Source organism: Lepisma saccharinum, chromosome 22 (assembly GCF_977018435.1).
Source record: "Lepisma saccharinum chromosome 22, izLepSacc3.1, whole genome shotgun sequence".
Classification (NCBI taxonomy): domain Eukaryota; kingdom Metazoa; phylum Arthropoda; class Insecta; order Zygentoma; family Lepismatidae; genus Lepisma; species Lepisma saccharinum.
Genome location: NC_139250.1, coordinates 50508922 through 50524403, shown reverse-complemented (window position 1 = coordinate 50524403; position 15482 = coordinate 50508922). Strand labels below are relative to the sequence as shown.

Here is a 15482-nt window from a genome sequence, read left to right as displayed (position 1 = left end):
TCAAAATGGGGTGGGTTAATGTAGGGAATGCTATCCCACATTTAAGAAAATTTTCATAAATTATCAGTATCAAAAAACCAAGCTAGGATAATTTGCATAGCCCAAGTATCCAAAAGTAATTAGACAAATTTTACGCCAAGTGTACTAAACGTAGTTGGTAAATATAAGGATATGCCACTAATCAACAGTGATGTTGGTGCAAATGTAAGGCCAATAGGTAATTTCTATGTTGTTTCTACGTACTGAAAACTAGAGATAGATTTCTGTTGTGACGTATATAATTGATGGTAAAGCCAAATATAAATTATATCTCTAAATTAAAAATTTACACAACTCCTTCACTTTCAAATTATGTCACTGTTTTTCAAGGTAGGCAACCTTCACGCACAAAGAACTATCTGAAGAGTTTATGTAGTTTTACAGATTTCAGAGAACTTAGTATGTACATAGCACAAGTTTATTTCTTGTTCTCCTACAGATAAACAGACAAACCATAAGCACAGAAATATAACTAATCGATGGAGAGTGACAAATGACTAGTGAGTGACTCCAAGTTACAAATAACTTCAAAAATATTATATTCTCAGGCCATGTGACTGAAATGTTTGGAAATAAACACAACACTGCCACATGTCGTATATACTCTAGAATTTACAGCATACTTTTGATTGTGGTCTTAACATGAGAAAGTACCTAGTTGATAACGCCGATTTTGATTGACCTATTGGAACAATTCGTAATCAACTAAGATTTGCCAACAATTTGTACTGCATTGTATCCATGTTGATTCATACAAGCATCTCCTCCCTAAACCCAAATTTATCAATAAACTCGATCAAGTTGTGAATTTCTAATTTTAGCACTATTATGAACACAACAAACACATTTGTTTGTAAATATCTTACCTTCCATTAAAATCTTTTCTGCAACGACACACTGCTAGACAGTGAGGGTCTCTTTCCAAAATAGAATCCACTTCATATTCTTTTCCATTATGGTAGCACTTGTTAGGGTCCCGATTTTCAAAATCACCTATAATGATTGAAATATTACAATTCATATGATAATCACAGTAATTTGAATTAATAATTACTTTGCTGTTTCCTCTACATCACTTAGAGGAAAACCAAAGTAGAAAAAACTATTTTCCTGTAAATTTACTTTCATTCTCTGCATTATATTATGAAATGGCAGCATCTAAAGTGATGACCTTCTCTAGAAAAATACACTTTCAGGTGTTATCTCGCACAAAAAGAAGCACTCAAATATTAACATTTTAGAAGCTAAGAACATCATACAGTGTTCCTTGTTCCACAGACTATGCAGCCAATACAATAGTTTAGAAAAACAAACAATCATTGTTTGAAAATCAGGCATGTTTCATGTTTTATACGGTTGTTATAAAGAAATGTGTAGTTCACTTTATCACATGTAATTCTATTTTTCTTGTTTGTTTCATTGTTATTTTCTGTTGTTAGTACATTCCAATGTAAAATGTCTAATGCTGTGTTAGCCAATTTGAATTTTGAAATACGTATCATGAATGACCTATTTTGTATGTGTTTGACAGAGGGGGCCACTCCGCGACTTGCACGTTATTGGCTAGAGCTTGTGACGTCACCAAGCGGACACGAGCGGAAGAAAGCTGTGCGTAGAATGTAGCAGATGGCTCATGAAACGATGTGTTTTCATGCATCTTTTGATATTATACACCAAAGCTGTTAATTTAATTTGACAACAAGAGATCAAATACGCGATAGAAGAATACACTTATTCCGAAACAATGCATAGTTTATTTTTCATACATTATATGCGTGATATCTTGTCCCTGTAGGCTATATTCCACTGCCAGCTTTTCTTTCCAGCTAACCTATTGCATTTAAGTAGATAGTAAATGTGCATCCCACCGCAACCTTGATTTTTCGACCTCTAAGAAAATCGCACCAAAACCTCAAAAACTCACTTTCTCTCCACGTTCCGCGCCTCATTTATTGCGCTGACGATGCTTCACAGCGCAGAAAAGCAGTGATGAGTAAATGCACTTTCTCATCCTTGAAGGATGAATGCACATTATCGTAATTTTCCAAGTCCGGCCTCTCATTATTTCTGTATTGTGACGCAAACAAACAAATAATAATTGTTTTTTTTTTTAGGATTCCTGGCCCCTATAACCCCGCCAGGGTGCGTGGTGCCCAACCGAAAAAAAGGTTCTAACGGCTGCTGTTAGATAACCACACCTCTGTAGAGTTTCACGTGTTTTTTTTTTCTCAAAGATCCTATGGGACACCTCTGTTTGTCAAAAATTCGAGATATTTGCAATTTAAGATTTTTTTAACGCTGTGGACTTAGAAAATTTTCGATTGATGAAAAAAATTGGTTCCATGACGACCTATGTTTATTTTGGTATGGGAGGACAGAGGACACCGAGACTCGACCGACACACTAAACCCGACAGGTGGGATGCTTCGTTTTTGGCGCAGCCCTTTGACCTACTTTTGAAATGACTTACGACATTTTCCTATAAGGCTGTCTCCCCTTACGATGTTTTCCTGTAAGGCAGAGATCGTCTGTCAATTGGCCCTCAGTGTAACCTACGACCTAATACTAACTTTCTTTTTATGTTTTTATGTTTAGCCTTACTGTGCATCAATCAATCTATTTCTATTAGGTTATGCGAACCATGGCTTACTTTTTCTTGATTTATACTTTATTTAACTGCTGATTCTATTGGATTACGTACGTGTTCCCTATTCTTATTTACGTCTGTTTCATTTAAATCCTGCAAAATTAAAAAAAAATGTTCAATTGTATAGGTTGAAGTTCATTATATGGAAATAAATTTCATTTTTTTTTAAATTCATTTTTTGTCAGGGATTGTATTTTTTTTATAGTGGCATGTGCTTTCATAACTAACTAACTAACTCTCTAGCCTTCTAAAACCCCAAGGTTCATGGCTGCATCAACACAGGCCTTCCATCTGCCCCTAACTTGAGAAAAATCTATATACTCTTTTCCATCTCTACCAAAATTTCCGTTAGGTTCATCCCAAATATTGTCCTTCCATCTTCGTCTTAGTTTTCCTACAGGTCTCTTACCATCAGGTCTCCCAACAAGAATCCTGTAAACTCCTTTTTTCCTCTCCCATTCATGCCACATGGCCTGTCCACCTAAGTCTTCTTGATTTAATTAATCTAATAATATCTGGACATGAATATAAATTTATGTAGTTCTAAATTATGTAACCTTCTCCACTCACCTATCTTCTCACCCCTTTTAGATCCAAATATTTTCCTAACGATCTTATTTTCAAATACTCTCAATTTATGTTCCTCTTTCAATATGACAGACCAAGTTTCACATCCATATAATACAACAGGCAAAAAATTACTGTTTTGTATATTTTAACTATAAGTTTCTTAGAGAGAAGTAACATACATTTCCTAAATTTTAAGCCTACTTTTTTATTTTATATCCTCTTTAATATAATTTTCATTTGTTAATATTACTCCTAAGTATTTGAATTTTTAAACTGGTTCAAATAAGTTATCATGTGCTAACCACTGAACCGGAAATCAACAGCGTTGAGGCAGGGGTCCCAGGTTCAAATCCTGGCCTGGGCATGGGTGTTATTTGTGGTGTCCCTTCATTAATTTCATCATCATCACATACATATCTTCGCGTTTAGCCAAAAGTGGCGAAAAAAATAAAATAAACAAAATCAAGTAATTGGTGCTAACCACTACGCCACGAGGTCGACTGGTACAGAAAGGCTAATCGGGACTACAATTTAAAGTAGGATCCGAACAACTAAGTGCCTCCACCGGGTATCGAACCCAGGACCCCTTGATTACAAGACAATCGGGGATGCCCTCTCATGCACGGTGTTGAATCATGGACAATAAAGGCATCAGACCAAAATATCGGTGCCTTCGAAAGATGGTGCTGGTTGCGAATGCTACGAATCTATTAGACGTTTGAAAGAACTGACGAACGATTTGAAATGAATTGTGTATTCAAGAAAGGTTCTAGACAGTTTGCTGTCATCAGATTTTACAATACTTTGAGCATGTAGCACGTCGTTTTGAAACTGGTCCTGGGAATCCATTCTCCAAGAAATAGAAGAAGAATAAATATCCAGAGGTTATTTACCAATTAGATGGATGGATCAAATTGAACATTTTATATGGACTCACATTTCCTTACGAGATGCATACAGAAATTTAAATTTTGAGAAATAAAGAGGACGAATTGAACATAATTTAGTTGTATAGAATATTTACGAGAGATTGAGTATCTATATATTTCCGTAGATGCAACAACAATCTGGATACAGCAATCCGCGACCATTATTAAGAGCTGTTGTTGGATGACTTAACAATCACATCACCGCAGAAACAGATGGAACTGGTGAATAAAAAGCAGTTGTTTTGATGCAGCCATATCACTGCAAGAATCCTATATCCTTTCTTCCGCGTTACAGCATTATTGCTTCTAAAAGTAGAACTTCATTCACAGCCGCATATAAAAGCCATCATCGCAGAAACGCCTCACGATATAGAAACATGGACGGCACATGTTTTTAGAAAGTTACATTACTGGAGCATGCATACTTGAAAGTACGTTTTTTGACACTCACCTTTCAGAGCCTTTTTTTCCGCTCTTTTAGTTCGTCACTGCAATAAAACAGCCGCGAAACATAAAAAGAAAGTTAGTATTAGGTCGTAGGTTACACTGAGGGCCAATTGACAGACGATCTCTGCCTTACAGGAAAACATCGTAAGGGGAGACAGCCTTATAGGAAAATGTCGTAAGTCATTTCAAAAGTAGGTCAAAGGGCTGCGCCAAAAACGAAGCATCCCACCTGTCGGGTTTAGTGTGTCGGTCGAGTCTCGGTGTCCTCTGTCCTCCCATACCAAAATAAACATAGGTCGTCATGGAACCAATTTTTCATCAATCGAAAATTTTCCAAGTCCAGCGTTAAATTGCAAATATCTCGAAAATGGTAAGAGTTATCGAAAAAATATATCGAGAAACACCCCCATCCTGGTATCGTTAGATACCCCCCCTGTCGATTTTGGAGGTGTAGAATACGTATACCAAGTTTTGGTGGTCCTGAGGTTAAGAGGTAAGAAGTTAGCCCACCCTCCAAAATTTTGATCACTCGTAACTTTTGAACAAATAGTCGTAGAAAGATCGGGTTTAGTGCGTTGGTCGAGTCTCGGTGTCCTCTGTCCACCCATACCAAAATAAACATAGGTCGTCATGGAACCAATTTTTTTCATCAATCGAAAATTTTCTAAGTCCACAGCGTTAAAAAAATCTTAAATTGCAAATATCTTGAATTTTTGACAAACAGAGGTGTCCCATAGGATCTTTGAGAAAAAAAAAACACGTGAAACTCTACAGAGGTGTGGTTATCTAACCGCAGCCGTTAGAACCTTTTTTCGGTTGGGCACCACGCACCCTGGCGGGGTTATAGGGGCCAGGAATCCTAAAAAAAAACAATTATTATTTGTTTGTTTGCGTCACAATACAGAAATAATGAGAGGCACGCGCGCGCGTGTGGCAGAGAGATCACATCGTTCCCGAGAGGTTTACAAAGCTCACGATATATAAACATTGGTCCCGGACTTGGAAAATTACGATAAGGTGCATTCATCCTTCAAGGATGAGAAAGTGCATTTACTCATCACTGCTTTTCTGGGCTGTGAAACATCGTCAGCGCAATAAATGAGGCGCGGAACGTGGAGAGAAAGTGAGTTTTTGAGGTTTTGGTGCGATTTTCTTAGAGGTCGAAAAATCAGGGTTGCGGTGGGATGCACATTTACTATCTACTCATTTATTTTAAATGTCTAATTATAAGGAAAGTTCTTGTCCGGGCATATTCTGCTATGAATTTTTACTGAATGTCCTGGAATTTCCCTTTAATATTTTTACGCTACTTTTCAGATTCTCCAATTGATCGCCACGGTGAGGATAAATTTGTGTTTGTTATTTAGCGTCTTCTTTCACTTTTGGCTAATCGCGATGAACAGGATGAGTGATGATTAGTTTAAATTGATGAAGGGACACTCGCAGCAGGCACGTACCCAAGGGGGAGCTTAGGCGGCTCGAGCCACCCCGAAAGTTTGCGGTTTACAATAGTTAAAATGAGGTTTTTGGTTTCTTGTGGTGTGAAATAAAATAACGTGACGATAATTTAAGGAGAGAAATAATTATCGAGTCAAGCACGTATGCAAGGTGGGAATCATGGGGCTCCAGCACCCCATTCAGGAAATTACGCTACATAAAATTAGGTTCATGGCTTCTTAAATAATGTGATGATAATTTGAGATAAATAATTTTCTAGCCAAGACACAGAATGTTCTATAACCCTGTTATTGTTAATAGCGCGCACTCAAGGTGGGATCAGGGGGCTGGAGCCCCCCCTTAATTTTTTCAGTTTACACTACATAAAATTAGTTTTTTTTAAAAATTTGATTTATTTCATTTTACTTCGCGTTTTGTTCCTCTTAGCTAATTTACGAAGATGGGAATGAGTGATGAAATTATGAAAATGATAAATGGACATTCACACACAACCATGGCCGAGCGGGATTCGAACCCGGGACCCTTGGCGTCGCAGCGCGATGTACTAACCACTCAGCCACAGGGTCCGGCAAAATTAGGTTTTTGTTTTCTTGAATAGTGTGCCGATAATATATAAGGAGAGAAATACTTACCAAGGCAACAGGGAGAATGTTCTATAACCCTGTTGTTGATAATATTGCACTAAAACTTTTCTTGCGCTTTCGGTGTTGTCGCAACACTATGCAAAGACTTGTCAGCATTTGGAAGCTGCAAACGTAGCGCCACACGTAGGACGATTCATTGTAATTTTTTAATCTCTGGAAAGCGCGAGAGGGAACGTTCTTGAATAAGAGAAGGAGTCAAACTACTGGCAACATTAACGAATCGTTTTATCTGTGGAACGTTCTAGAATATAATGAGGTTAAAATACGCGGCTTCAATTTCCAGGTTGATCTGTACAACAGAATCGCTTAATGAGTATTCAAAGGCAAGTGTGATAGTTCATACAGTCGATTAGTGATCAGTCAGTGTCTATTGGTGGCTTTATAAGATCTAGTGATTCGAAAATGAAAAGGACTAAATACCATAAAGTAACGAAGTCTACTACTAGTTCCAGTTCGGGTCCAAAGCAGAAGGCATTAACGACAGTGGAATTTCCGGAGCCTCAGTGTAGTGCTAGTTCGTGTCGATGGCCGAAGAGATCGAAGGTCTCTCTCTAAAGTGAATATTTAAGCAGTAACGGGTATTGGAGCGGTTAATTAAAAAATAAATAAGCTGCACAGATCAACTGAAAATCAAAGTTTTGAGTGATGAGTTAGTTGTGCCCGGACCAAATTTTCCCAGAATTTTAGAAGAGGAGGGTTATGCATACTATTTTTGGTGGTCAGTCCTCATTTTGCCATCTTTTCCTCTCTTTGACGTTCATTTTTGTAAGGAATACTTTGTCAAATTGGGTTATGACCTCACCAACCCTCCCCTGGGCACGTCACTGGAGATAAATGAGTAAGCATTTAATCATATTGGGAGAAGAAACACTAGATGTATTGGGATCGGAAGGGTTTTCATTGTGAATTAATTGTTTCGAACTGTAGTCGAGAAGACTTACTTTGTTTTGTGCCAATATATGACAAGACTGCGGAACTTGTGACAGACAATTGTGAACCCTTGCATGTGCTTAGGCCTCAATATGAATAATTTGGTGGGTTTCGGCTTTTATAAGAACTGTAAACAAGGTAGTGGTGTTCAGGCTCGAATCAGAGAGAAATATTCGAGAAATTTCTGCGTCCAGTTCGCAGCCCACAGTTTGAGTCTCGCGTTGTCGAGTGGATTGTCCATCCCGTGCGTGTGTAACAGCTTCGTAAAAACACTCGAAGACGCCATAGATGTTTTGATGTCTGATGATAAGAAATGGACAAACACACATACTGAGATGATTCCGGCACACAATGTTAATGCATGGAAACAGAGGAGTTGAGTGGTAAAAAATGTTCCGATTTCACGTTCTGAATAATTTGGCAGCCTTGAAGAGTGGCGACGATTTTATGCTAACCCTTGTATACCAAGGGAAGAGAAAGTAAACTTTTCTTGCACCCCCCACTCCCGTTTTGAACCCAATTGCCACCATTGGCCTTAAACATACAATTGTGAGGTTCTATCTTAACCCCTTAAAAATATGGTGTTTAGCCCCCCACGAAGGGAATTCCTGGATACGTGCCTGACTCGCAGAGAACACCTATGCCCATACTGGGACTTGAACCGGGAACTTCGGAGGCGAAATCGAAAGTCGACCACTTAACGCCCTCGGCTACCGAGCCGGCGAATGAATTAGATAATGGCTATTGTACAAATGGTGTCTTTTCGGGAAACATTCAAATAGCAATATTTCTTCCAGGTAATATATCCTAGGAACTTCATTCTTGCGGGCTTATTAGGTTCTGGCATATGGGCCAACAATCTGTGTAGTACTCTGTACTGTTTGTGATCCACATGGATTTGTGATCATCCATTTCATCTACTCACCATTCATTTTCATTTTTGCGATTAGCGAAGTTGTAAATTATACTTGAAATAAAACAAATGCAATACAAATACAAAACAAAAATAATGGAACGATTATGCTGTTACATTTTCCTGTATTTTAGGCACGTCGCATTTATCAGCCAACAGTCGGAGATTGCTTTTCGGTCGAATGATACTTCTAATAATCGGAGGTAAATGCAAGCTGAGAATTATAATTTGATCTCTTATCCACCTGAGTTGAGGATCTAATTTTTTGGATTTTATTTGTAACAATATTTACTACTGCGAGGAATTAAAAAAAACTTACGGCTAATTTCATCACTGGCTTCCTATTCTGTAATAGTTACATTTGTTGTAAGAACATAATACATTAATTTACTTTGTATAAATATTACATTATCCATCGCTTTTCCTAATTAAATCTCATACCATATCCAACACACACATAAAATGTGTTTTACTAATAATACAGGTAGGTTTGGTTTGAGTTGGTTTTTTAAGTCTATTTTATGCACAGTAAGGCTAATTGGGACTTGACCCACAGTTTAAAGTGGGATCCGGTAAACGGATCTAAATTATGTACGTATTCAAAGTTTTTTTCATTACACATATACAAGACATATTATTTAAATACATCACATTACAAAAAAACAATTACTTGGTGCGTACTGAAAGTAGTGATCAACTTTTTATTTCAGACGTAAATGTTCACGTAGAGCGATGCGTTGTATAAGACAGTTAGAACCATCTATTGTGACAACATACACTTGAAAGTGGGGTGATCGGCGCAGTACGTATGCGCATTAGCGAGTAGCGAGTAATGGCTCCGTTTGACACGTCGTTTCGCCAGCGTGCAGTAATTGAATTTCTGTTGAAGGAAGGTGCATCGGCATCAGATATCCACCGCTGATTGCAGGAAGTGTATGGTGATCAGTGTATGGCTGCCAGTAGCATCAGGCGATGGATAAAACATTTTAGAGGTGGAAACACAGACATCAGTAATCTCCCTCGCACAGGCCACCCGAGAACTGCCTCGAACAACAGGAACGTGGCTCGCGTCCAGGAAATCATCCAGGGGAACAGGCGTGTTTCGGTTAGGGAACTTTCACACATTGTTGGAGTAGGGCACAGTGATATCCAGGAGATGATTGGTGTACTGGGTTACCGGAAAGTGTGTTGCAGATGGGTGCCAAGGGATTTGAATGCGGCACAAAAACGAAACAGAAAAGATGTTTGCACGGAACTTTTGGCGCGGTACCGAGCAGAAGATGGAGGCGAGGGTTTCTTGAAGTGTTTGGTTACTGGAGACGAAACCATTTTCCACCTCTACGAGCCTGAGAGTAAACGTCAAAGCCTGGAGTGGCGACATCAAACATCACCAAGAAAGAAGAAACCGAGGACAATGTCATCAGCTGGCAAAGTAATGGGAACTGTCTTCTGGGATTCGGAGGGTGTTCTTCTCGTGGACTTTCTCATTCCAGGGGAAACAATCAATGCTGCTCACTATGTGCGCACTTTGAGAAAACTTCGTCGTGCTATTCGTGAAAAACGTCCTGGCAGGGATAGTGTTATCCTCCAACACGACAATGCCAAGCCGCACACAGCACAGCTAACGAGGGATGAAGTTGCCAGATTTGGGTGGGAACTCCTTCGACATCCTCCCTACAGTCCAGATCTGACTCCTTCTGACTTTCACTTGTTTTCTTTTCTGAAAGAACACATGCGGGAAAACAGATATGACACCAACAAGGAAGTGGAACTTGCCGTTAGGAGAATACTCAGACGTGCCCGAACGGAGTTCTACAACAGAGGAATTTTCAAACTTCCAGAACGTTGGCAAAAATGTGTCGATTTAGATGGTGATTATGTTGAAGACTAATAAAGGTATGTACTCTAACAGGCATATATTAGATTCTTTTTTGTACAGTTTACTTCCTTCTTGTAACATGTTGATCACGACTTTCAGTACGCACGATATATTCAGGGTTTCGGAGCGGAGTGCGGAGCGTACTAAAGGAGCGCTCCGGAGCGATTTCGAAGCGTCATTTCTACTCCGCTCCTCGCTCCGGAGCGGACCGTGGTACGACAGCACTACGATCCGGAGCGGAGTGGTTCGACTTTTTGAGTCGCACGCTCCGATCCGGAGCGGAGCGTGATATAAAAGCACTCGCTCCGGAGCGGAGTGGTTCGGCTTTCTGGGATAGACGCTCCGATCCGGAGCGGAGCGTGATACAGCAGTACTCCGCTCCGGAGCGGACCGTGGTGCTTTTGACAGCACGCTCCGATCCGGCAAGGGTTTGTTTTTACACGAATGCTTTAATGCAACTATGAAGAATGGGAATGTGCACATTAAAGCCGACTTCCGTGACGGAGTGGTTATAGTGGAACCACATGGAAAAGAGCCTGCAGTCCTGTTTCCAGGTACTCTAGTTGTTTGTCTGTATGATCGCCCTGCTTGGAGGGGAGGGACAGAGTGGATTTGCTTCCTTTTGACCCTAGTCGAACGGGTGAAGGGAGGTGCGCGGGGACTTTTGGCCGTAGCTTTTGTGTTTATGGTCGCTCTACAGCACAGCACCCTATGACGTCAGGGATCCGTGGGGTGGTTCAAATCCCGGCATGGCTTGTACAGGGTCAACGAAGTTAGTAATAAGTTTGTTATATACACTTGTATGTTGAATTGTATCTTCTGCAAATATGCTGTATAAAGAAACAAACTGCCGGAGTACTAAGTGAGGAGAGTGTACAATCTTTGTGTGTATCGTTCATCAATTTAATCATAAAATCGATCATCCCATCTTCGCGATTAGCCAAAAGCAACAAAGAAGAGAAGTAAAATGAACTAAATTAATCAATCAATCATGCACATTAAACATTGGTAAAACAATACAAGAATGTTGTTTTGGCTCAATAGAGAGAGAGAGAGAGAGAGAGAGAGAGACAGACAGAGAGAGAGAGAGAGAGAGAGAGAGAGAGAGAGAGAGGGACAGAGAGACAGACAGAGAGAGAGAGAGAGAGAGAGGGACAGAGAGACAGACAGAGAGAGAGAGAGAGAGAGAGAGAGAGAGAGAGCTGTAGTACGTAAATTGTTCATTTGATGTAAGTTGAAATATGAATTACGTAAATAGTATTTCTGTATTGAGATGTACTATTTTGTATTGTGACTCTTAGATATAAGAGTTTGAATGTTATGTGTTGAATGGGTTACGAATAATTTCAAGCAATCAGTTTTTCTGCTTTGCGGATTTGTCCGACCCACCTCCCCCATACAACAGACAGCTTCGTTTTGTGCCGTATTCCGTGTTCCTTGCAGGTGACTCTGTGCAGTCGGCTAGCGCATTGGCCTTGTGCCCATTTCAAGAGGGAAGGAAGTTGAAACTGGTACATAGCTTGTTTGTGTGTGCTTTCGGGGTTGAGAACTTCGTTTGCTGCGCTGTACGTTGCGTTCGACGTATCCGTAGAGACATCGCCTTTGCCAGACAGATCCAGTGTTGCCAGTTGTATTAGAATTATGCTACACCAATTCTGGCTAGATTGTTCTCTTTTAAAAATATTACTTGCGCGTGTTGTTCTTCTCTTCACTGTCATAAAAAGAAGCATTTAAAAGCTGTGTTCTCTTGTATCATTACATGCATATTATGTGTGCTTGTCAACGGTGATGTATGGACATTTAATAAAATTTTTAACGCCGCTGACGTCTTCAGGATTTTTTCCAGGAAGGGACAAGCAAGATATTTTTCCAAGGGAGGGGGGCAGAATGAGGCAGAATTTCCCCAAAATAGTATTACTCCTTTTAAAAAAATTCTACAGTTTGAAGTTATCATATTCCTGCAACGCCCTTGCAATAATTAACATATATTACTGTGACTGAAATGAAATTATATGCGTGAAATATAAACTTTTTGATTGACTTTCATTTCCGGGTGGCGTGGCCCCCCTCCCTTCCGGACGTTCATGCGAATGGAGAAATCATTCCAACCAGTATCGGTTAATGGAATTATAAGGTGACTAGATTTGTTAAATCAATATACAAGAACAAAAAAGAAAAATCCGTAATTGTTAATTCTATGCATCATAAGCCACGAGAATCATGGAAGATGTAGTATACTGTAATAATGAATTGAAGGAAACCATGCCGAGTTTTTATTTATAGTTTACCTGTTCAAGTAGGAATGGAAAGGTGCACAAAAAGAATTACAAAAATGTATGTAAAAGAAAACCAAGTATTTCGGTCAAGTTATTTCTATAATTGTAATCAACAATGACCAATTGTCCTTTCAACTAACTATAAGTTTCGATTTGTCTTTTCCGGACTATTACCTTTGTCTTGCCTTTAATCGTATATTTCTCATGATCCGTAATTGTAAACAAATCCTAGATAAGTCGGTAAAAAATAGGACACCGAAACTATGGAAAAGAAATATACTGTGATAGAGAAAGAAACACAAAGGAAACCTCAATGACATTATGACACCATGGGTCAAACCAACACCACTTGTCGTTGAGAGCTGAACTCACATGCATGAACTCGCTGAAATATTCCCATGGAATTCGTTATTCGTCTGATATTGAATACCCAATGATGCTTTCTGTTATGTAATAGACATTTATGAAGTGCCAGATTTCAGAAAACACACACACACATACGTAAAAGATATGCATAAGAGATTGTTCATTTGGAAATTAATTTCCAAGTTGTATTTTTATAAAAAGTGCTCCCCTGTGCATAGCACCACGCCATTAAGGCGTATAGGGGGTGTGGGGGTAACGCCCCACACTTTCTTGATCCGGTCGTGAGTGGGGGTGATGTGATCAGCATCACGCCCCTGACCGCCTTTACCCCCCAGGGTTTCCCCCCAGGTACCCATGTTATTCGACGCTGGGTGGGCGCCGGGGCCGCTTCCATCGTTAGAAAAGTTCCCGGATTTGAACCGGCCGGGGATCGAACCCGGGACCTTTAGCATGGTAGTCAGACGCGTTACCGACTGAGCCACCGCGGCTCATTTTTATGCTCTTGTGAATAGATGTAAAGGAAAGTGAAGTCTCTTATTGTTAAACAGAATTACAAATGTATATTTGCTTAAGGATTAATTTATCACAATATACATTGCAATTATACATTCAACATACGTTGAAACAATGCCTTTTGTTGTGGACTTTAGGTTGATTTAAGACTCAACAATACGCTATCGAGAATAGACCTATAGTTTTAATCCTACCTAAAGTGGGATTCGAGCCACTATGTCCCTCCACCGGGTATCGATCCCAGTGCCCCTTCATTACAAGGAGACGTTGTTACCACTATGTTATCGGGGTACAGCGCGCTACATTTTTTTTTCAGTACATATTTATCAATTCTCTCATTATCATCGTCGCGATTAGCCTAAATTCAAAGCTAAGTAACAAAAACCAAAACAAATGCCATCAGTGAGGAACGCACGTATTTGTCGCAGCCCTGTTTTTCAAAATGAAACCATAAAATTCAGGATATGACCCTATTCAAGTAGATAATATTATAATACGTTTTGTGTTTATCACGGTTATTAAGGTTTATACATCTTGTTTCGACTTATCTGCTGACTACACATTGTTCATTACTGAAAACTTGCTTTCAGTTTGCTGTGTTTAACGTACTCAATACAAAAAATATTAATTTTATACGTATACGTTTTCTGGCTTTCTAGACTCAGAAAGTTAAATATAGCAACATTCCATTCGTCGTTTTTCCAAACTTTTTGCAATTTTCTTATAACCACCATGCCTATTTCCAGGTTACTGCTTACAAACTTGAAATGTTAGATATATCAACCAGACATTTTGTAATGTTTGCAGTAGTATACGTATGTAACCATTAAATACCTATTTCAACTTCCTGCCTTCAAAATTGGGAAAAAGAATCGATATGACAACCCTGTATTTCATACTATTTAAATTCCCCTGTTCGGCTGTATACAAACAACATTCCGATTTTCGACTTATACCTTTATGAAAGTAAACCAAATGTGGCAACTTATATTTTTGGTTAAGCCGGTTTTCAACTTTCTAGTGTCAAGATTTTTAAAAAAGTTAGATATGAAAACTCTGTATTTCAAATTAAAACGTTTCCTTATTGGCCGACGGTAACATTAATAAGCATGATTCCGAATTTCAACTTCATACATTCAAAAATCGAAAAGTTAAAATTAGCAACCTGAATTTCCAATTGCTTTAAACTTTTCCCTTTCGCTACATTAAAAGTAACATACATAACCAGGGTAAAAGAAGGTTAGATATGGCAATCAATCACCAGCGAGTGTTTTGCATGAACACCTGTCTGCCTTTTATCTTCCTCCGTACAAGAGTGGTTCCATTCTCTCAACTTATAAAACCACAGGTGGCACACCTGCTATTGAAATATATTGTCCCCAGAAGTAGTAGGAGAATAGTAAAAGTGATAATGAAAATGTAATAATAATAATAATAATAATAATAATAATAATAATAGTAATAATATCGCTCTCTTCACGAAAACAGTCCAGTGAAGTTCGAAGCTTCCCCTTGCCTCCTCCACACCCCTGGCCCTCCAGGTTTGCCACACTTCTTATACGCTTCACAGTTGACACATTGCGCGTTGTGCAGTCACGGACACTGCCGGCTTGTAACGATTCCATTGAAAGTCAATGTATTCATTACAAGCCGGCAGTGTCCGTGACTGTACATAAGCGGTGATTGTGCCTTCCCTGGTGTATTGTGTAAGGATTATTCCTTGCTTATTGGCAACACTGTAGGTGAGTGAGGTAATCTTTTCTGGACTGTTTCCGTGGCGTTAGCTTTAGTAATAATCAGTTTTATAACTACAATAACGGGCGATTTTCAAATGCCGTACAAATTCCACAAACAAAATTACTAATGTACTC

The 15482-nt window shown here is 39.2% G+C and overlaps 1 long non-coding RNA gene across 1 annotated transcript in view; it reads right to left on the bottom strand.

The window, feature by feature from the left end:
* Nucleotides 1–15482, bottom strand: part of LOC146004656 (uncharacterized) — an 81450-nt gene that overhangs the window by 57519 nt on the left and 8449 nt on the right. Inside the window, exon 2 of the long non-coding RNA XR_014443954.1 lies at nucleotides 906–1032. This is a non-coding gene — a long non-coding RNA (uncharacterized LOC146004656). The remainder of the gene's footprint in view (nucleotides 1–905; nucleotides 1033–15482) is intronic.